At 30.5% G+C, this 24,553-nt stretch overlaps 1 non-coding gene and 1 pseudogene across 1 annotated transcript; both read right to left on the bottom strand.

Moving 5' to 3' along the window:
* Positions 1-24,553, bottom strand: part of LOC124885793 — a 66,919-nt pseudogene that overhangs the window by 22,171 nt on the left and 20,195 nt on the right.
* LOC124886317 lies at positions 14,397-14,496 on the bottom strand. The gene has a single exon (XR_007043403.1). It is a non-coding gene; the product is annotated as a small nucleolar RNA snoR99 (small nucleolar RNA).

Here is a 24,553-nt window from a genome sequence, read left to right as displayed (position 1 = left end):
TAAAACACCTCATCAACCCTCAACTGACAGGTTGATATCTTAACCTAGTTGGCTACGTAGTTCTGGAATGCAAGGACTGCTTCTAAGAATCACACACTCTACTGGCAGATGAGCCCCCATCTTTGGGTTCACTCGGTGCTGAATCCTACTCCTAACTGAATGACACTATTATTATACTGAGATGAACTAGACTGATACTAAGTTTTACTGAGTTCTGTAACTGACTGAGTTTATTGAGTTTCATAACTGACTGAGTTTACTGAGTTCTGTAACTATCTGAGTACTACTAATCATGACACTACTGAGACTATTCTGTAACTACTGTAACTCTAGGTAAATAACTAGATTTTAGGGTATTGAATACCCTCAGAACTTACTTGTTAACAATGCATTCATATAGACATTTTGTCAAACACTTGATACACATGAACTTGTACATGAATGGGACCACATAATGACATATCATGATTTCACCATCCAATCCACAAGCATTTTATCAAACACTTGGGGAGCATGATTATTTCACATAATAATGAACATATATAATTGTCATGGCTGCAATCTTTAACTTGTAATTTCAAGGGTTTATCATGATAATCACATATTCATTACACATACTATTTAATTTCATGAAACTTGTAATTTAATCATGGGTTAAAACCCAATTAACATCATGAACATGATGAAAATCATAAATCTGAGATCTTGTATGTTTAAAAAGGGTTCTTGGACTTCATGGGTGGAAGAAACCCATGAATGAACACCTAACATACCTGAGAAGATTAATTCTTGAAGGTTCTTGGTGAAATTCTTGTGAGTTGTTCTTGATTCTTGAAGTTAGGGTTTTGCCCCTTTTGAGAGAAAATGTTTTAATCTTGAGAGAAAGTGAGTAATTAATGAAATAATAGGTTATTTAGGGGTTTAATTTTGTATTTAAGACTGATTTGGGTCATGGAAAAGGACCCAATTACCCGTGGAACAACTTAAAAATTCACCACTGGATACCCAATTTTGGGCCTCACCGCGACACAATAGCATCGCGATGAGCCATTGGAATGTGACTGACACTGTGTAAAAAGGACGATTGGGAACTACAAAAAAAGGCTCAATTTATGGGGTTTATTTTGTTAATTTGTGGCATTTATAGCCTTCACAAATTAAATTGTGGCGGTTTTAAAAAATGCCACAATTAGCCTTGCCACGAGCTCATTTGCGGCAGTTCTAATAAACCTCCACGACGAACGACACAAATGGCTTATGAATTTGTGGAGGGCTTTAACATTAATTTGTGACGATTTAGAACCTTCAAAAATGATTTCAGTGTTTGAAAAAATTAAATTTGTATGGGTTTATAATTATCATGATATGAGATTAATATTTGCAATTTAATTTGTTGAGCGTGCAACTGCCACAAATTATCCCTTTTAAACGAAAAAATGTGGAATTTAATTTACATCAAGCTTACAAAATAATATGGATAAATAATTTCAACTAATCAATATATTCAATATAAATCAAATTTCATCAAACAAATACATATTAATAATTTTTATAAGTCATCATGTTAAATTGATGTTATACAAACTTGTGTATAATAACTTGAACATTAGAATTTTAATTACTTAAAAATCTAAGTAGGTCAACATCAAATAAATATAAAAATCTAAGTATTTACTTGGTGATTTGAATTTTAGTCACTCAATTCTTTATTCATAGTGAAGTGAGTCCTTCTCTGCATCAGACTGAAACATTGAAAATCAAATGGATGATTAGATAAACCCTCCTTGGCTTTATTTTTAAGTTATATTAATATCAATCACAATCTAATCTTCAAAATTCTCTTTTAATTTGCAATAGTTAAATCCAATCACGAATAAAATCATTACATGATACTTAACTAAATAAAAATAAAATTAAAATTTACCTGAAATCAATTAAAGGAAGAGTATGAATGACTTTACGATGTTGTAGAAATTCAAAAAAATTCTTAGAATATGTAAAGTATTTATAAATTAAATTTAACAACTTGTAAAATAAGTATATACTTATGAAATAATAATAAAAAGATCTCATGTAATGTTTAAACCTATGTGATAGAAAATTACCTGTATATCCATACAATTATGTAACATCTATTCCACTTTGTTGGATCTATAAAAGATAAAGTCAACTAGAAAAAATCACATAAAAAAATTCAAATTGAAAGAGAAAATGAGGCAAGGTAGGGCGATACTCACCTTTCATGTGTGGGAACAAAAAAAAAATTAAAAAGTGGTAAAGAATGAAAGGTTAGGGATGATGGGAGAGGAATAAGGGGAAAAGAGATGTGGATTTGGGTGCTCGTTACGTGGGAAGTGGGAGTGGTTATTAGTATTAGAGTGGATAAATTTTTGGAGGAAAATTTTAATCTTTAATAATTCATAACTTTTTTAGGAGGGGAAGGTATTAGGATATGGCTTGGTTTTGGTCCAAATGCCTGTTGACAGAAATTTTTTTGGAGCATAAAATAAACTTATTTTTTTTAAAAAAATACTTTTTCTATAAATCCTCTAATAATTATTAATTAAAATACTTTACCTTAAAAAATTAACTATTACAAAAGCATAAATAAAGTTTAACTGCATACAAAAAAGATATAATGAATATGAGTATATAATTATTGATTTGACAATTAAATTTTATTTTAAAGAGAATATAAATAAATATATATAACATATTTGAGTCAAAATTGATCATATAATATTTTTTCTATAGATTTAATAGTTATGAAATTTAAAGTATTTTGTTATGGTGCAACCAACGTCAATAAATAACACAAATATCTAATACAAATAGCAGTGTATATAAAATAAAATGTTGAAATGAAATTCGGTAGATAAAGTAAAAAAAATGAAGACTACCTCAATAGGTTTAAAAAATAATGATAAAATAATTACAATAGTATTAAAACAAAGACTGTATTTGTGTGTGTAGATATAATGAGTTAAATTTTTAGTTATTATATAACATATAATTTGAGTATAGGAAAATAATTAATGTAAAAAATATATAATTTCTAAAAGTAACAAATTTAATAAATTTGTGGGAGTCAGTAATCGCCACAATTTATACTATATGTGATCATTTTGTAACCTTCCTTATAAAACTGCTTCAAAAAATATTTATATTGTAGGAGTTTCAACAAAATCTCACAAAATAAATTATTAGTGGGGTTTCTTAAAACTTTCACAAGTAAATCGTCACAAATTGAGCCTTTTTTTGTAGTGATGGCTCATGGAGCGATGCGTCACCATCGCAAAGCCTCACTGGAATTTGAAAATTCTGAAACTGGGTCTTGGTGCGACGCGCCGTTATCGCGGAGCTTTATCGGAAAATGTCAATTGGGAACTGGCACTGCTCCGCGATGCAAGGTTATCGCGTTGGCTCACTGGAAATTGACAATTACCGTTTGGACACTCACCGCGACGTGGTGCTCCTCCAATTGGCACACTGTTTTATAAAATATGCTATAACTTCTCACCCGATTATTGAATTTGGGCGAATTTTAATCGTTGGAAAGCTGACTGAATTTTCTACATAATGATAAGCTCTAAACTGAAAAATTCTGAGTATTTTAAAATTTTTATATAGGATTACTCATGTACTGAGAGTTAAATTAAGCTAGGAAAATACGGGGTATTACATGAAGTTGCAATACCAGAGCTTACTGTTGATAAAGCTATTAATCCTTTGTGTCTCACCTTAGCTAATAAAGCACGATAAAGAAAGCTTTTATCAATTTCACCAGGACTATCAATAAAGAATGACGCTGATTTATTTGAGTATACTCTATCAAGAGTTATATTGTAAACTTTTCTTTGTTCAATATTTAATTTATTTTGCAATAGAAAATCTTTTTCACCAACAATACTACTTCTTTCATAATGAACATTTTTAGATTCTCTTGTGGTTGAAGATGGTTTAATGTATTCTAAAATTAGATCAAACTCATTAACATCTCAGCCCATTAAGTGAAGAATATCATTAATATTATTTAAAATTTTGTGTCGAATTTCCCTTATATTCATGCTCGATAACTTTTTGAAATCCTCGAACATTGAGTCTTCAAATCTTTTCCATAATTCTCTTGGATTACTTGTATTACAATAGATCAACAACATAGCAGATAATTGCTTTAAACTGGATGACATTTGATAACTTGAAGATTCAGACATGCATTCTATTAATTATTATCATAAAATAATAGTTCTCTTTTTTCTGTTGCTTCTCTAAATGTGTTATAATATACTTCGTTTATAGTTCGTAAATCATCATATGATTTTGGTCCTCTTACATTCATTAATAGTAGCTGAAGATAGTATCTTTTTTCTTTGGTTGGATGACATGTCACAACGTGACCAATAATATGACCTTGTTTACGACGTGTCCACATTTTATCTAATGTTGATCATATAAAGTGTTCTGAAAATTCATGGTATAAAAAATTCAAGTACATAGCATCTTCGTTTAATTTAATCATATAAAAAACTCCGTTAACATTATCCTTTTATTCATGGGATTATCAATATTTCTTTTAATATTATCTATACTTTTAAATGACACTAATTATTTCCCTTTAATATGCAGTTGAAGATGATGTACAGTTGGATTTATTTCACTAACAGAGAAAACAAATATTTTTCATGCAGCCTCAGGTGGTGATACCTACCTAGTTGTTTGATATTTTTTCATTTCATCTATCTCTATGTTCGTATCATTAGAATGTATATGAAATGCTATTTTATCATGTCCCTTGCAAATGTACTTCACAATTTTAATGTATGAACAAATCTCTACATTCATATGACAATTGAATTTACAGAGTAAAAATGAATTATAAGGAATAACTCATTTATTATCAAGAAAGTGTCCTCTAGTTTTCACATTTTTTTTGTATTTCATCTTCTATATATTGGATATGAATTTTTTTCTTTAGTTATTTGTTATGCAAAATTTTTGGGATACTTATACTTATAATAACCTTTTTCCTTCATATAAGAATTTGTTGGATTCAAACTACCACATGAACCATGCATTATGTATGGTGTAACAAGAAAGTATAGATAGGAATTTATTTTCTCATTAGGCAACTCAGACACACAAATCGATCATATGTTTTGGGAGTTATTAATTTGTAATTCTCATCAAGTATAATAAAAAAAATGAGGGCAAAATGGCTCTATGGACCCTTGCAATATGTCTGTTTTGTAATGTGGATACTCCTACTTATATGTTTGTCATCTGGACCCTTAAACCCATTAAAAAGTAATATTTTAAATACTTTTTTGGTGAGTGTAACACACCCGCCCCACGTCATCTACCATGTCATCTTCCACCTCATTTTTAAGTATAAAAAATATTAAATATTAAATATTAAAATAAATAAATAAATAAAACCCCTCCTCTTGTTCCTCTCTCTTCCCCCTTTTCTTTCTTTTTGTTCTTCTTTCTCTATTTCTTCTTCTTCCTTTTCTTTTCTTCTCCCTCCTCTTCTTCTTCTTTGATAGAAATTATGTGTTGGCTTTGTTTAAATTTGAGAAACAAATTAATTTTTTCTTTTCAATTATGGATAAAGTGTTTAAAATGAAAATTATTTCTGTATTACAATTTCTATCAATTTAATACAATTTCTATCAATTTCTAACTCCAGCACTTTTAGTTTCTAACTCCATTAATTTTCTCTCTTATTGCTATCAATTTCTAACTCCAGTACATTTTCTCTCTTATTACAATTTCTATCAATTTAATACAAAAATTTATTTACTGTTCAACAAATAAAAAAAATAAAAATTGGGCATTTGAGGGTTCAATTCGGGAGGAAGTTTTGTGCTGGAGTTAGGTTGTTGTTGTTGGTTTTGTTGGGGTAATGGAGCTTGTCTGTTGGGTTGTTCAATGAGGGTGAAAACAGGGGTTGAAAATGAGGATAGTGATGATGGGTTACGGTGATGACGTTGTTGCATTCATGGTGTTTGATGATAAGGTTGTTCTCTTATTTTTTTTTTCTTTTTATTTTCTCTTATTACCTATCTCGCAATCTGTGTGTGTATGTGGAAGAGTGTGTTTTGTGCTTTATGGAGAAGATAAAAATGGTGGAGTTGGGGAAGTTGTGCAGTGATGGTGGATTTGCTTTTGTGCATATATGTGTGTTAATGGTGGTGGTGTTGGGGGCTCTAATGGTCATGACAGCTTTGGGACAGGGGCCGCGCGGGAGGGGGGGTGAAGACTTATTTTTTAAAAAAATTAATATAAAAATTGATCAAAAAATGACCCTCACTCACACTTCAGGCTCGTACCTACATGTGTTTCGTTCTACTCAGCAATTTTAATGCCACATAGGTTTGGTCAACAGTCAAAGTATTTAAAATATTGCGTTTTAATGGGTTCAAGGTTTCAGATGACAAACATGTAGGTAGGAGTATCCACATTACAAAGCGGAAATAGTACAAGGGTCCATCGAGCCATTTTGTCAAAAATGAGCATGTGAAAGTCCTCTTTTTTGAAATTTCATTGTATACATAAATTTGTTACTTTTTCAAATATATGTCTTTTAAGTATATCATTTTTTAATTCTTCTAACTTTACTCTAAACACTTGACTAATCAGTGTTGACACCCAAGTTTTGCTCTTCGTGCCTAAAATTAACGTCTTCAGGCTTTTTGTTCGTTAAAGGGCACGAAGCATAATTTTCACATCTTTTTACAATTGTTTGATAAATTATTGATAATTATCCTTTCTTTAGGATTTTGATCAATTTTTTGTCATATTTTTATTTTTGTATAATTTATTAATAATTTTTCTAATTTTAGAATTTTTATCAATTCATTATCGTTCTTAACATTTTACAATCACCCACACACGTGCACGACATGAAGTTTTATATCTATATATATATATATATATATATTATAGTATTTTTAAATTAATTATATTTTAATAATTTTAATATTCTTTACATTTTTTCATTCAACATCTATATTTTACAGTCCGCAAACGCTGAGTCGGATCAATTATTTTTGTGCAGCATAATAATTTGATGTCTTATCACATCCGACAATGACTACACAATAATGTCTTGTCACGTCCGATAATGACCACTCAGTGTTTTCTTGTCACATCTGACAATGACCACTCAATGATACTACTCTTTGGACAATAACTCTATCCATTGGTCAAAAGGATGAACATCCTTTGGTCAATATCTTAAGAACTAAAGGATGTGCTATTATAAAAAGAGGGGGCACCCCTTTATCCATTGGATAATAGGAGTGCCCAATTTTATTATAAATATGCAAGGATGGAAGACAATTTTATTCATTTTTTCTCTCTACACACATTTTCATACACCCACACATATTTTTTCTCTCTCTCAAATACATACACAAAAAAACACAAGAAAAAATCTTTTCTTATTTTTCATTTTCTCTCCCAAAAATACGCAAATGCATATGCACATTTTTTAATCACACACACATTATATTCTTCTTTCTCCCCTTTCTCAAGAATAAATTAATACACACGAATTTTTTCTCCTTTTTCTCTCTCAAACACACAAAAAACACACATATACACATAAAATAAATTTTTCTCACTATTTTGATGAAATTCCACCATTTTTACTAGGGATTTTATATATATATATATATATATATATATATATATATATATATATATATTTCTCAAGTGTTGTTGTTGCTATTCATATTTTCTTACTATTCATGGCCGAAATTTTGTGTCCCAGTGACTTTCTTTCCTTTATCCATTTCCATCAATCTTCGTTATATTTTTTAAGGGTTTTGTTGATTGATATTTTATGTGAATTTATTTTCGTATTTCTTTGTTTATGGATGCTTAATGATGGTTATTGTCACTTCTCAGTGAATGTTCACATTTTTCAATTATGTTTGAACTATTATTTCTATTTTATTACATTACTCTATTATGCAATTAGGAATTTTACTCTATTTTTGTTATTTTCAATTACTTTGTCATGGCTACATCATTTTTATTCATTAACTTTGACCTTTTTGTTATTTTATTATTTTAATCATTGATAATCATTTGAATTGCTATGTATGATTTTGATATGCGTTCAGTGGCTTTGTTAATTTTTCATCATTTTTCATTGTTATTAAATACCATTAATTATTTGGCCGATGAAAATATCTATCCATCGGATACTTGAGGCCACTCCATTACAAATGACGGATTTTATTTCAAAAGATTACTATTTTATATCAAAATAAATGCTTGGCCAATGCATTATCTCTCTGTCGGATACTTGAGGTCACCTCGTGACAAAAGATGGATTTTTATTTCTCAAAGTTTACTTATTTACATCAAAATTAAATGCTTGGCCAATGACATTATCTCTCCACCGGATACTTGAGGCCACCCCATTACAAAGACAGACTTTATTTTTCTCAAGTTTATTTATTCATATCAAGTATCAATACAATGACGAATGAAAAATTATTATTAATTTGAGGCCTTCGTAAATAAAAGACAAACTTTACGTGTACAAATATGTAATAAAATAAATTTTTTGGGCAATGATGAAACTTTATAACAATACAAGATCTTACAATTCAGATTTTGATAAGACGATTTAGGACGGCCAATTAATTGAGCAACCACTTCATAGCAAAACGATTTAGGACGGTCAATTAATTGAGCAACCATTTCACAGTCATGACTTTATCTGAGCCCACTTTTTAACAAAAAAATATCTTTTTAAATATTTATATACACACATACTTGTTCAATTTATTTTGATTATTATTTATTCGTTACTAACATTTTTACAAGTGTTTATACAGGTTATTTGGATTACTCGTCGAGAGTTGCATTCAAAGAGGCCCTTTTAATTTTGTATTGTATTTTTATATTTGTACAAATGTTATTATAGTGAAAACTTTATTTTTGGGGTGTTGGCCGGAATTTTCTTTATACAACTTCACCTCGCGTTTATGCAAACTTAGGTTGTTAATGTTTACACTAATAAATTAAATTAATCAAATTAATTTGCATACTTTGACATCTTAAACATTGTGATCTTTTTGTTAAAGTAAATCTTTACTTTTTTATAAACTTTAATCAAATAAAGAAAATTATTTTTCTGTTTCTCTTCATGATATATCAAGATATACTTTCTTTCACACAACATAAAATACTTTTCTTTTCACATGTATTTTTATACATATCTTTTACATTTTTTATAATAACATGTTTTATTTATATATTTAATATACGTACATCTTTACATAATTTTAAACATTTATATTATTTTATATTTAATACATACACTTTCACATTATTTTTTATACCTCCTCCCTCTTTGAATAATTTAGTCTAGCCGGGTACCACACTTGTGGATTCTGAAGGATGCCTAACCCTTTTCCTTCGGAATAACTTGAACCCTTACCTAGAATCTCAATTGGTTTTTCACAGACTAAAAACATTAATCGCATGTTAATACCTCAATAGGTTTCCTTATTTTTCTTAAAAATTAGGTGGCGACTCTGTGTAAATTTTCATTCTTTTAGAGTCCATAACGTCGTGCTCATTTTAAACTCAGGTAAAAATAGGGTACGACAATCAGATTAGGTCTATATTGTGCTTTATCATTTGGCAAAAGATTTGCTTCTATTTTAGGTCAAAAAGGATTACATGTCATAATAAAAAATATATCATATTTTTTAAAATGGTGTACTAATGCAATAGCATTCATATATCGCCTGCATATGTTCCTTGGACCTCCTGTAAAGTTTAGAGGAAGTATACGTTGTTTTTCTATTTTTGACGCTTCTCTTTCTCCACGTCTTAAAATAACTAAGACTCCTTCTAATATATCTACTCTAAATAAATCTTGATTAAAAGAAGCAAAGTATAATCTTTGACTTTTAATTTTTATCCACTCATCTACTATGTAATTTTTGAATAATTTTCCTGAATGTAAGATTACATTTACATCATCTCTTATTTGTAGTTTGTAACAATAATATTTACGACAAGAAATAGAGTCTCTTTTTTATTTTTCTTTTTTGCATTACTTCAGCTTTCATATTAAGAAATCCATCAATTGAAGACATATTCATTGTATTTGATAGTTGTTTTTGCTCACAATATATGCATGTAGATGTGTTAGAAGAGTGTTTAATTTTTTTTAATATCTCAATGTCAATCATTTTGACCATATGAAAATAATAAAGGATATTGTAATGGATCATAACAATCATAATGATAATAATTACCAACTGACTTTTATTATTTTTTGTATATATTCGAATATGTATGTAATGTCCCGCACTTTCCTAAGCTAGAAAACGAACCGTTGTTGATATATGTGAAAACCCCAATTTTGTAAGCCATATTTGGACACCTAAATTACCAAGAGTACCCTAGTTATAAGAGAGCTTATGATGTGTTAAGTGTGGTTATATGAGTCACTTAAGGTAGTACAAGCTAAGAGTTTCGAAATCCATCAAGTTTTAGTGTTTGAATTTGCAAGGGTCATCTTTGAATGAGCATAACTTGATATATATGTGGTATTTCTGCATATTTCTACCCACAAAATTATAGAGAATCGAATTAGCTTTCCAACGATACCAATTTCACCAAAATCCGACACCCGAGCTAGGAGTTATGGCTTGCGAAGTAGAGTGCATCGCCTAACCAATCGCACATGGCCACTGGAAAGCATATGTGATAGCATATGCGGCGCCTATGTAAATATAGACGATATCATATGCGACGCCTATGTAAATATAGGCGATATCATATGCGGCGCCTATGTAAATATATGCGATATCATATGCGGCGCATATCTTATGGTTTCAAGTGACTTAAACACTCCGTTTTTGGATTATTTTGAGGGCAATTAAGTCTTTTGGCACTCCTTACACACCCCTAAACTTAACCTTACGAATTTAATAGATTCTAAACACATCATAAACCTATTATCATTCTAAGTTCATCATCCAAGAGCACTAAAGGAGAAAAACAACTAGGGTTACACAATCAACATTGAGGGTCCAAACTTTCAACGAATCCGTTACCATAAAGGTATATGGGGTTATGAACAAGAATACCCTTTCGTTCTTGTGCCCAAAGTTTGCATTATTTTACAAAGATACATGATTTTTACATGTTTTATCATGAATTTGAAGTGATAAATCTTATCATATGTTGTTGTTCAAGATACTATGATTATTTTGAATGTTTAGAAAATAAACTCCATGAGTTTGAGATTACTGTTATGATTAAAGGCTGAAATTTTTCAGATTTCCGTATAAATTATGCATGCTTGTGATATAAAGCATAAATGTTGAAATGTTTTGATTAAGTATCGCTATAAGGGTCACTAACCCACATTGAGATTGTTGTTTTGAGAATTTATGTGCTACATGCACCCATGTTTAGACTATTTTGATGAAGTATAGAAAGATTTGACCTTTTGGTCACAACAGAGTTAAAATCCACTTTATGAAATGAGTTACAAATTTTATCATTTATTTAACTTAAGAAATATGAGATTACCCTTAAAGTGGATTTTTTTTTGAGATTTTTTAGCATAGTATTGGGAGTAGTATTAGCACCGAGTTGGGTATGTTACTACGGTTTCATACCCCAGAACTACGTGCCACCGTAGGTTGAGACATTGACTTCCACTATATGTGGAAAATTGAGATAATGATCACTGAGATGAGATTGTTCTACACCGATGGCAAGGGTAGGACAGCCCTAACCTTACGGGGGAAAGTCGTGAGACATCATGGGTGCTCACATAGTGTACATATCGGTTAGAAGAACCTCCCAAAGAGTCGTCCCTCATTCTTAGATTGATTTTACTGATTTAAAAGAGATTTGAAATGCAGATTTATGATGTATTCAATATTCCAGATTTCACTAAGATTTCTTGATGAGAGAATAAGAAAAGAATCTTGATATTTGTATTAAGTGTAATAGCTCATGATATCCAGATTGGCATGTTTTACCATTCATTGTGTATGATTTCAAATTTTTGATTTCTTTCAAGCTTTATGAGCCATTTACAAATGTCCTGCATGATTTGGAAAGAAAAACTTATGACATGATTGTTAAATATATATATATATATATATATATATATATATATGCATATAAATATGTTTATTTCATGCACCCCATGTACTCGGTACATGTTCCATGGTACTGACCTACATGTTCACATGTGGGCTACATTTTCCCTATAATGTAGGTTCAGGTGCTCATTCCCAGGTTTGACTGTGATTATTCGAGCACGTTGATCTACATCCTCTGCAGTGGTGAGTCCTCATGGTCCAAGGACCAGTTATTCAGATTTCCTCATTTACTTTGAGTCGTTCAGTTTATTTTCTGAGTTTGGGTCAGTTGGGGTTTGTTCCAATGGCTCATGGATATACAGTTTAGTAGAGGCTTGTCAGACTAGATGGATAGATTGATCAGATTTGTCAGAGATGTCGTATTTTGTTACTTTCCGTATTTTATTCGTATTGCAGTATGATATTATGGAGGATGTTTAGATGTTTTGATTATGATGACTTTGATTATAAGTGTTGAATGGTAGAAAAATGGCTAAAAGGGTTAGCTTAGGGATACTAGTAGCCTTAAGCACCGTGTGACGCCTCGGGCCCATTTTCGGGGCGTTACAATGTAGCATAAAAATAAAATTATTAATATCTTGTTCAACCCATATACCTGCAAATTCTGTTACAATCGGTAAGTTATATATTTGTTGATCTAAATAAAAATCACACTTAAGTGCAATATAAAAATCAGATCATTGTGGAACATCAATCAAAGATTTTAAAAATATTGAGTATGAATTATTTTTTAATATGTCTATCAAATTTCTAACGATACACTCATGTAATTTATTTGAATATGTCATTTGATTTCTTACTTAATTTTTACTATCAAAGTAATATAACTGTAAATTTTGTCCTTTTTGATCTGAAGGAATCAGGTCATTAATGAAATGATACATTGATCCTTGAACCCGCAAAGTATAAATACCTTTATTTCTTTTTGTTAACTCTTTGCCATAAGATACCTCAATAAAGGTTAATGTAAATATGTTATTGTATGTTCTAATATAAGTTCGAAAATATTTTGATTCCTCAGTATTTTCTAGATAAAGTTTTTTTTTTCAATTCTATAAGAATTTCATATGAGGCAAATCTTTTTGCATTACAGAATTGACATTTTGAAGCATCTTTTAATTTAATATAACTTATTTCTAATAGCATAATAGTTGAGCAGCTAGGTTCTATGTAACCATGCCCTGCAATTGAGAAATCCAAAAGGAGGACATAATAATTTCAGTATATAATATTGTTATTAATAAAATTATTAAATAACTTTTATGTAATAATTACTAATGACCCTATTTATCTCTACCTGCTGCTGATGGAAGTGTTGATTCATTTTTAAAAAGATATCTTTGTTCAACGAAAACATTAATAGAACTGAAAGATGATACATAAGTCGAATCATTGTTCGTTGAACTTTCAGACAATCGTTGCCTTTTCAACTCTACTCTTCTTGCTTGTTGATGTGCCAAAAGGGCCTCTTTTTTCCTCAAATGACATCAGTTTGTATAATTCACGTCTTCTAGAATTTAGGCATTTATTTTTTTAAAAGTTTGATCAGTTTTAAAATTTCTACTACACAATATTTTTTTTGGTCCAAATATTTTATGAATTCTTGCAAAAAAAAAAAAAAAGTAAAAGTTCTTTACACATCCATACCAAGTAATAATTATATTTATGCAAGGCATGTGACTTTAAAAAAATATAAGAGACACTCATTAACAGAGAAAAAAATAAGCATTTCATGTTTTATATATTATAAAGAAATTATGAAGAAAAAAATTTAATTAAGTAAATTGTAATACCACATAGTCAAATATTGACACGGGCGTATAGATAGCTATCATCGAAGAGATGAAAATGCAAAGCAGACAGTTCAAGACATATATATTAAATTAATTTTAAACTAAATATTCGAAATATTGTAAAGAAAAAATAAGCAGATCTTAAAATTAGGTATCATTGTAATATTTTAATCTTTTAAAAGATGAGCAGATCTAAACTTGGTATAATTGAAATAATTTTTCTTTTAAAAAATTTAACATAGCTTAAAAATAAATTTAGTTAAAAAGCCTCAGATCAAAGAGGAAAAAAGCATCATATTAATCTCAAGCCCGGCGAACGCAAAAACACTTAGGCAGTCACTGCGAATATTTTGAGAAACAAGTCTTAGGATGTATCATTATCAGCGTTTTACAAAAATATAGCAAAAATATAGAAAATCAAAACAATTTTCACCAAAACAATTAAAATTGTATCATTCGATAATGATGAGCAAAACACAAACACTATGATGATCATAAGAAATGAATGAATTCAATTATCAAGGAGTTGTTTATCCCTAAAGCAACTTTTTATTTGCTTAAGGGGCATATTTATCTTATGTCATACGAAGAATTAAATCTGACAGTTTCAAAAGCAAAACACACAATACAGAATTTTTTTTATAAAAATACATGCTGAAATTAAATAAAAATTATTCATTTTGTTATGAAATATAAAAGCAAGAACAAGAATAAATATAGAGAGAAGAGAGAGTGATTCTTTATTTCTCTTTAGGATGAGATATCATCAGGTTGAGGATACAATGAGCAAAACCCCTCTATTTATAGGGAAAAATACTCCTAGTTTCTGACTAAAAGACAGATACTTCAAATCCTGATAGATATCAACTATATCTTGATAGATCTCATTAGATCTTAACAGATCTTATCTATATTCTTGATAGACATGCACTATAATTTAAATACATTTATAACACTCCCCCTTGAATGTCTAATTGATAGATAAAATGCCTCATTAAAACCTTACGAGAAAAAACCCAGTGGGGAAATAAATCTAGTGAAGGAAAAAGAGTATACATCTCTAACAATACGCATATAGGCTGCCTTATTAAAAACCTTACAAGGAAAACTCAGTGGGACAAAACCTTGAAAGGGGAAAAAAGTACAGTGCGTATTAACTCCCCTTAATGAGAATATCCTTGAGCCTTTGCATCCCGATCTTGTGCACTATCTTCTTGAAAGTTGAAATTGGAGGAGACTTGGTGAATTAATCAGCCACATTGTCACTTGAACGAATCTGTTACACGTTAATATCACCATTCTTTTATAGCTCATGTTTATAGAAAAACTTTGATGAAGTGTGCTTCATTCTATCTCTTTTTATGAATCCTCCATTAAGATGTGCTATGTATGTTGCATCATCTATGTATAAAATTGCAGGTACATTGTCCAAACCACATCTTTCTTGAATAAAATGTATCATGGACCTCAACCACACGCATTCTCGGCTAGCTTCATGAATAGCTATTATCTCATCATAGTTTAATGAAGTGGCTAGATAGACTGCTTTGTATATCTCCAAGATATGGAAGTGTCCCCACATGTGAACACATTGCATGTTTGAGATCAAAATTTATGCGGGTTAAGTAAATACCCAGCATCAACATAATCAACAATATTGGGACTGTAAGCTTTAGAATAAAATAAGTTCATGTCTTTTATCCTATTTCTATGTATCCTAATAGGAGTAGAAATATGTCTTGCTAACAAATTGACTGAAAAAGCTATATCAAGACTTGTAGCATTGACAAGATACATTAGTGCTGTGCATCAATTATACTAAGATATGATACTTCATATTTCTCATTTCAGCAAATAATCTATTATTTTTGAACACTCTCCAAGAGTTTCAATAATATTCAAACCATCAATTTATCCCTAAGGATAATAAGCAAGTTTTCCAAAAACTTTATATGCTTCAGACATTTTAATCCTTTAGGGATTTTCAAATAGATTTTTGTCAAGTGAAAATATCAATATGTGTGAGATCTTCAAGTGCCCGGACGACAAATCAAATAAGTATTATGCTTATCAAGATACATCTTTTCATGTCACTTCATAAACGTTTCTACGTTAACATGCTTAATTAACGTAGAATTCATATCCTCATAATCTTTTACACTATTACATCAATATTGTATCAAAGATATCATTGATGATATATCATTTTATATCGGTTCACAATGTGACATAACATTTTGAGATCTCATCACTTCATTATTTTCAGGTACCTGAACCTCTCATAAGGTTTCATGAAGTATTAAGTCGTAGCTCTTCAAGAGCACATTGCCTTCTTATTATGATCATTTGCTCCTTATTATTTACAAGGACTATTTCATTTGGAACCGATTGGTCTACCACGCTTCACGCATGCGTAGATTTTATCCTTTATGGCTAAAAAATAGGAGCATTTGTAGCTTAGATATGAGATTAAATTTGAGTTAGTAAATATTTTCGGTATATGACTTGAATTATCCTTTTAATCAGGATCTGATGATAATTCCAAAGATACTTCATAGCTGCTTAGAATTTTTCCCTTATGTTAGGAAAACTAACATACATCCTTCATATTCTTTGAGGAATTTATCTTTGTGCATCATGGTATGTTCATTAATCATATACCGCACATCAAAATTATTAGATAGAATAGTTGGTTCCTGACCTTGAACCGATTGAGAGGGAAGAAATAATCATAATTTATTGGTCTAATACATACAAGTGTTATTGTATGCAACATATCATATTTCAAATCAACACATGATGCTTTGTTCTCGTTAGCAATGGTTTAGCTATTTATCGAACGCATTTAATGCCAAACCATCATCATCAAGATAAATTGTCCTGATTACACAATCTAAAAGTTATGCTCTTAACTCAATTTTATTGAGCAAGCAACTTTATTAATGTCAAACTCCAGGTTAACAATAAACATACAAGTGATCATCTTATATCGATGCATCCTTTCAAGATATCACATACAAGTGATCATCTTTTATACTTTTCCAATTTTAAGGGATTCAATCCCAATATTAGTTGGTCCAACCAACTTATCATGAGAACAAGCAACATTAAAAGTAATGAAGAAGTTTCTAATTCTTCAATATATGTTCAATATGCACATCTTTGAGATATCGCAATCGTTCATGTCAAGTTATGACATGTACCTTTTACTTTAGTAAATTTTTGATTTACTATTACATGAATAAATTTCAAATTTACTACTTTAGAAGTCAATTTCAAAATAACTCTTCTCAGTTATTCCGCCTCATTCAGTTATGAATTATGATACCATCACAATCAAGTGCACGTTTGTATTGAAACAATCAAAATCCTCATTCTCCAGGAATAGAATATAATCGTGCCTCAACTCTATCAAATTTTGATAGCTTATAACCTCTTTCATGATATTGCTACTTCAGGAGCAAATCGAAGCATACATATATTTCAAAGTATATCATATATTGCTACCACATTCACTTTAAGAAAGAGTAAATTGTCATTTTTCAGACCTATCATATATTAATACCACATTCACTTCATGGAATGGAGCATATTCAATGGACAAATTTCATGACTTTTCATCAAAAACACATTATTTTCCCTTATCCATCATTATATCATCAACATGGTGCATTGAGATTCAAACTCAATGTCTTATCCGTGTAAAAGCATCTTAGGCATAAATCGATTGGGCTTGAACCCAATATCTTATTATCATGGTGCATCAAAACTTTGATCCAATGTTTTATCCTTTTGATGTGATGAGACTTTGAATTCACCGTCTTATCCTTAATCAATTCATATTATACCAAATTACCATGAAACTCTCCCTTAAGCATTTCAAAATAAAAATAATCTTTTATCACGTGACGGCAGTAGACATTATTTAATCCAATTGTATTATGTTTCGTTTCTACGTAATGACAATAGAACATTATTTTTTAAAAATATTTACCACGTGATGGCCAACCATTCAATACTAAATACTCATGATTCCAAGTCAATATTGGTAATTGATCAATTGTACTATAGAGTATTGATTGGAATTTGTTTCCAAATTATAAGAAAATTATAAAAAAAAAAACATACGTCACGTTTGTTAAGCAACTGACGAAAAACATTGGTGACTTTACCTTAATTACTCAGTTGTTACAGCTTCGTGCTGATAACGTGTTATGAAATATAAAAGCAAGAACAAGAAAATACAAACAAGAACAAGAATAAATAGAGAGAGAAGAGAGAGTAATTCTTTATTTCTCTTTAGGATGAGATATCATCATATTGAGGATACAATGAATAAAACTTCTCTATTTATAGGGGAAAATACTCCTAATTTCTAACTAAAAGACAGATACTTCAAATCCCGATAGATATTAACTAGATCTTGATAGATCTTATCTATATTCTTGATAGACATTCATTATAATGTAAATACATTTATAACACATTTTATCAAAAAAAACACATACTTACAAAAAAACATATAAATTATCTCTTGTTGAAGGAATATATAAATGTCCGAAAAAATAAATGAATAAGAAAGTAGAGAAACTTGCATACAGATATGAGAGAAGTGAAAACTGATGTGATGAGAAGAGAGAATTTTCAGTAATATGAATATACTTTTGCCTATTTATTTGAGTCATCTCTTCTATTCTAGAAATGTCAATTCTAAAAAACTTGAGTCATTAATTTATTAATTTTTAATTCTAGAAAAATCATCAATTCTTAAAATTAATTTAATGTGACTGTGCGAGTCAGAAACTGTTTCACAAATAAAAAGAATCAATATCTTATGTACATAGCTAGATGAAATGAAAAGACATTAACTCACGTGGGATGGGATACTTATATGTTATGCACTCTAGCAAGTTTTATATCAATCGTCTTGCATAGACATGTATGCAAAATAAAAATTCAATCACAAAAGATATTTTAATTTATTAATTTTTAATTCTAGAAACATTATCAATTCTAGAAATATAATTTAATGTGTATGTGGTGGAAATAATAGACACATGGATAGATATTCGTGTGTTAGTGAAATAATTTCTTCGTTCTATTTTATGTATCGTCATTTGACCGGGTGCGAAATTTAAGAAATAAATAGTAAATTCAAAATTATTTCTTTTAAAGTCATTTTAATGTTTGCTTTTTAATTATGTTTTCTTATTAAGTGGGAAACAATAAGAATAAAATGAAAATAACGTCATAAAGTAGTTGTCAAATAAGAAAAATTGAGAATTTTTTTGGGACGAAGAAAATGCTTGACTCATAAAATAAAATGGAGAAAATATAAACTTTGACAGAATATTTTGACAATTATTACATATAATGAAATAGATATAAAAATATCTTGTAATGTGCATGTGGTCCAACCATAGCCACAGAATAGATATTCACATGTTACTATTTGTATATTTATTGATGTCTTTGGCTCTAACATGCATGTTATTAAATAAATGATAAATTGAATAGCCAATTTGATATTAAATATTTGAGTGAGATAAATTTCATTCTTGGAATGAAAAATACCTAAATCATGTGATGAACTTTTTCTTGATAAGTCACATTATGGTGAAAAAAAAATGTAAAATATATTTTTGTTGATTGTATGAGTCTTGCAACTTCTTTTGATTCAAATATGTAAAAAGTGGTGTGAAAAAAAAGAATTTTACTAGCCTAATAAAATATGAGATATGTGACTAGTTGCACTTTGCCTGAAATTGTGTAAATGTACTTAAGCAGGTTATACAAGCAAATGGAGTATATTTACTTGAAAAAGAATTGTGCCTTGTGTTATTAAAATAATCCTTCTGTACTTAAAAGTATTTTTGATGTAAAAAAAAAATAAAATTGGAGCTATTTGTGAAATGAAAAAGCAAATTATTATTTGTTAACTCTATAGTGGAGGTTAAACTAATTATTTTAGTTTCAACTAGTGAAAAAATAAATTGATCTATCACTTTATTTTGTGAAATTAATTTCTATAGTTTTGGAGTTATTGTGATAGCACCAAAATTTATTGATAGAGTATAAGTCATTTTTATAATGGCAAATTCAGACCATAAGGAGAAAAAGACAATACTGTGAGATCATATTGATCAAAGGTGTACCAATATTAATTGTGTTAACTTTGTGATAATCTTGCGGATGAACTAATAAAGGCCCTGGCAAGATAAAGGGTCTAAAACGCATCAAGGGGGAGGAAGGAAGCCTATAAAAAATCATGAGTCATATATGAGGAAACTAAACCTGGGAACTAGAGATCCTATAACCAGGTTCAACGGAAAGAAGGAATCATATGATGAGTTGGTGTGGGATGCACTATTATTTAATCCTTCCTATGATGTGAGTGCATTTTATTCCTGTAATTATTTGTGAAAGTTGAGTCTAAATTTTGTATCTCATATGAGTGGGGTGTCAAAATTACAAGACCACCCTTAACAGATTTCACCTATGTGAGTTTGGAAGTAGGCCGCTTCCTATGAGAATGAAGTTTATTCTCAAAAACGCTCATGAAAAATTGGGATAGCACATGGTCGTAATGTTCTGGCTATTAAAGCTTATGTCCACACTTTCATTGTTGTGTGTAAGCAATAATACTTTATTTTCCTTAATCAGTCATAGTTCAAGTTTGAGACTACTACTGACTATGGAGTAAAATTCATTATTTTACTAAGTGAAGGTTCAATACAGAGCACACCTTCATTATGCACAATAGACTCTCTTCAACTAAATTGATGAACTCTCTTATTTAAATATTAAAATAAACGGGGAAATGTTGGTGTTATTATGCATCTTAATATTAAAATTAAAATCGTAATTTGCATGATAATTTATGAACATATAAAGTGTTAGAAGTTACAAGAGTTTAGACAAAGATAATAGTCTAAGTCTTTAACTATATTCACTATAAAAAAAAAAGAGTTTTATATGTTGAAGGAAGGTGTTTTTATGGTGGAGCTTTGGACTCTTCAACTAATCTGGAGTTTCTTGAGTTGTACATCATTGATGGATTGTTGTATCCTGAAGGGGACAAGTCAAGAGATATACTGCTGGATCAGTGTAGATTATGCCGCAGTGGACTTGAATCTCCTTAAAGAGAGCGAGATATCCGTGCCTCAGCCAAAAAGAATATCATCTCATTTTCTTCATTTTTGTTAATTTTATTTTCAACTGTAGTCATTATTATTTGTGGAATATTACACCAATAAAAATAAAAAAAGGATAAAATTTGTTAGATAGTCAAATTCTTAAACCTTTAGAACAAGATCGAAGGTGGGGAAGATATATATGTAAAGGCAGGATTTCTTGCCGTTAAAAATTACAATCAAAATTGTAGAATTGAGAGGATCATTTGTGGTTAGGATAATGTAGTCGACTAGAAAATATTATTGACTATTTTCGCATTATAGTAAATTCACATTTGTTTTAGCATCAGAGTTCTTCAAAATGAAAGAGAAACTAGAGAAAGGTGATGCATAATTGACACAAAGACTTGAAGGATCCAAAAATATAATATATGGAGGAAATTATAAATGAAAGAACTAGAAGCTTGCTTTTAGACTTTTTAGCAAGAGTGGAATAAAGATATAGACTGTGCAAGTATCATCTTTTAGTTTTCACCAAAATATATAGACCTTGTCAATACCATTGTGAATTAAAATAGGTACGTGATGATGCTTGTCAAATCCTTCGAAAAAGTAAGTCTAACCCACCCAAAGAACAACAAAAATAGAAGAAAGAGAAGAATCTCAAATATATATACATATGAGATAAAAGTTTTGAATACATATCGGATCTAATTGTCATCAGTACAAGTATTTATACAGATTCAATTAATAATAATAAGTGTCTAAAATGACATATATGAGTGAAAACATAAGACATAAATAGAGGAATTCGAGATGTTCCAAAATCCATCAACCATTACCTCAATCTCCGCAATGTCAATTCTAATGGAATATTATCTACCCTCTACTAACGGATCCAATCTTGTAGGGGGTGCAGAAAAATAAGAAAAAAAAAGGGTGAGTACGAAGCCACACATACTTAGCAAGCGTCGTCAATAACTGACCCTAATTCAAAGCAATGGTGAGAACCACCATCCCTCTCCCTAATATTTTCTCCAATCAATCTATATCTCATAATTACAACCTTTCATATTATCTGGGTAACCCAACTGTAAGACCCCGTAAAGTTCCCTCGTAGTCTAAGCCTTTAGAGCATGTCAAGTGAAGCCTTTTTTCGTCTCTAAAATATTTAAAAATGACTTTCAAAGTGAGTAGTGTTTAAATTAGATAAAGTTTTCCTAATTTTAACTTTTTATCATGTGTAAAATTGAATTAGTTTTTCAACAATACCAATTACGTCCAAATCTGGTATCGGGGTGAGAAGTTATGATCATTTTACTAAAAGCTGTCGGAACCGCCTAGGTGCGACGGGCAGGTTGACGGACCGTCGCCCAAACCGTCACAACCAAGGCAGTGACTCCCTCTTCTGGTCCAAATGCGACGGCCAGGACAATGGACCGTCAAGCTAGCGACGGACCATCGTAATGAGGTAGTGTGGCCTTTTTCTGACCAACGTGCGACAAACGATCCGACGGGCTGTCAGACTAGCAATGGACCATCACTCTGATCTCCACAGATCCCGTTCAGTATTTTTAAGCCATATTTAAAAGGACCTTTAGACTTTTTCCACCCTTTTAACACTTAGATATATTCAGAACGAAGCAAATAACTTCATATCTATCAAAACATCAAGGCCTAGGGTTTTCTCCCTCAAGAGAAAACTCAATTCCTTCTCCAAGAACTTCAAGATTCCACCATAAATTCTGTAAATTGAGTTGAGATTCAAAGTTCCCTATCCAAAAGTTTCAAGAACCCTCACTCAAAAGTATGAAAGAGAGTCTCAAGCAAGCTTGTTCATCTACAAGTCATAATCTAAGGTATGTGGGGTTTGAACAAGGACACTCCTTTCGTCCTTGTGCCCAAAAGTAGTTTTAATTACAAAGATATATGATTTTACATGTTTTCTTATGAAATTAAAGTATGGGTTTATGGTCTATGTTATTATTTCTTGAGATTATGATATTTTCTATGTTCTATAAATTGAATTATATGAGTATGTTGATGTTATAATGCATATTGCTGAAATTTTTCAGATTTTGAGATGATTTATGAATATTTATGATATCAAGTATGAATTTTGAGATGTTTTAACATGAGATTGATATATGGGCCATTAAGCCTTATTTGAGATTATGATTTTGAGAACTTTTGTGCTATAAGCACCCATGATTTGAGTATTTTGAGATTATTGAGAAAACTTTAACCTTGACGGTCATAGTAGCTTTGAAATCCGCTTTACTAAATGAGATTATAGATTTTATAGTTGGGTTCTTTATGAACCATGAGATTATTTTAAAAGTGTATTTCCTATGAGATGAGCGTAGCTAACTAAAAGGAGTAGTATGTAGCACCGAGTTGGGTAAGTTACTATGGTTTTATGCCCCAGAACTACGTGCCACCGTAGGATTAAGATTTATGGGCTAAAGGCTGACATAATGATCACTGAGTTGAGGTTATGCTCCCTCGAAAGAGTATGATGCCTCTCCCCAATTTGAGGTTTCTTCCTTAGGAGGACAAGACGTTGGACTCCATGTAGCTCGCACCGTGTATGTCGGTTAGGAGAACCTCCCTAATAGCAAGATTTTTCAGAGTAGTTTCTTAAAGTAAAATTATCCCAAGAAGAAAGTAATTTTCCCTATTAGTAAGAGTAAGTAATCAGTTTCTAAAGTAAAGTATGTTCCTTGAGATGAGATTTATTATGTTCCTTGAGATGAGATTTATACTATGTGTTCCATTAGTCATAATTTATGAGATATGCATTTTGAGATCATTCAAGCTATGTGAGTCAGTTATATTAGCATGCATGATTTTTGTAAAGATTGATGATATTATTATTTTAAGTATCTCATACACCCCCATATACTCAGTATATCCTTAAAGTACTGATCCATATATACGTATGTATGATGCATTGTCTCATAATGTAGGTTCAGGTGCTCAGTCTCAATAGTGCCAGTGATCTCCGAGTACCTTGATCTACACCTCCATAGTTGGTGAGTCCTCATGGTTCGAGGACTTGTTTTCCCCTGATTTCAGTCTTTATAGTAGTTGGGTTATTTCTTTTTAGTTGAGTATGAGTCAGTTGGGGATCTGTCCCAATGGCTCTCTAGTTCTTGAGTAGTAGAGGCTTTGTCAGACTAGACTATCAGTGGTATTTTAGACTTTTCAGCATGTTGCTATTCAGACAGTATTCTTTTGTTATTTCAGTTGAGATATGTTACAATAGTGCTATTGTTTTGCTTTATCCATCTTAAAAGTAAGTGTCAGAAATAGTAATAGGCTCAAAGGGTTAGCTTAGGGCTACTTGTAGCCTTAAGCACCGTGTGACGTCTCGGAATGAGATTTTGGGGCGTTATAAACCTGGTATCAGAGCCTAAGGTTTAAAGAGTCCTAGGAAGTCTGACAAGCCACGTTAAGTAGAGTCTTA

This window comes from Capsicum annuum, chromosome 7 (genome assembly GCF_002878395.1).
Source record: "Capsicum annuum cultivar UCD-10X-F1 chromosome 7, UCD10Xv1.1, whole genome shotgun sequence".
In the NCBI taxonomy this organism is placed as follows: Eukaryota; Viridiplantae; Streptophyta; class Magnoliopsida; order Solanales; family Solanaceae; genus Capsicum; species Capsicum annuum.
The sequence above is the reverse complement of the archived record's forward strand: the minus strand, read 5'-3'. Positions and strand labels throughout refer to the sequence as shown.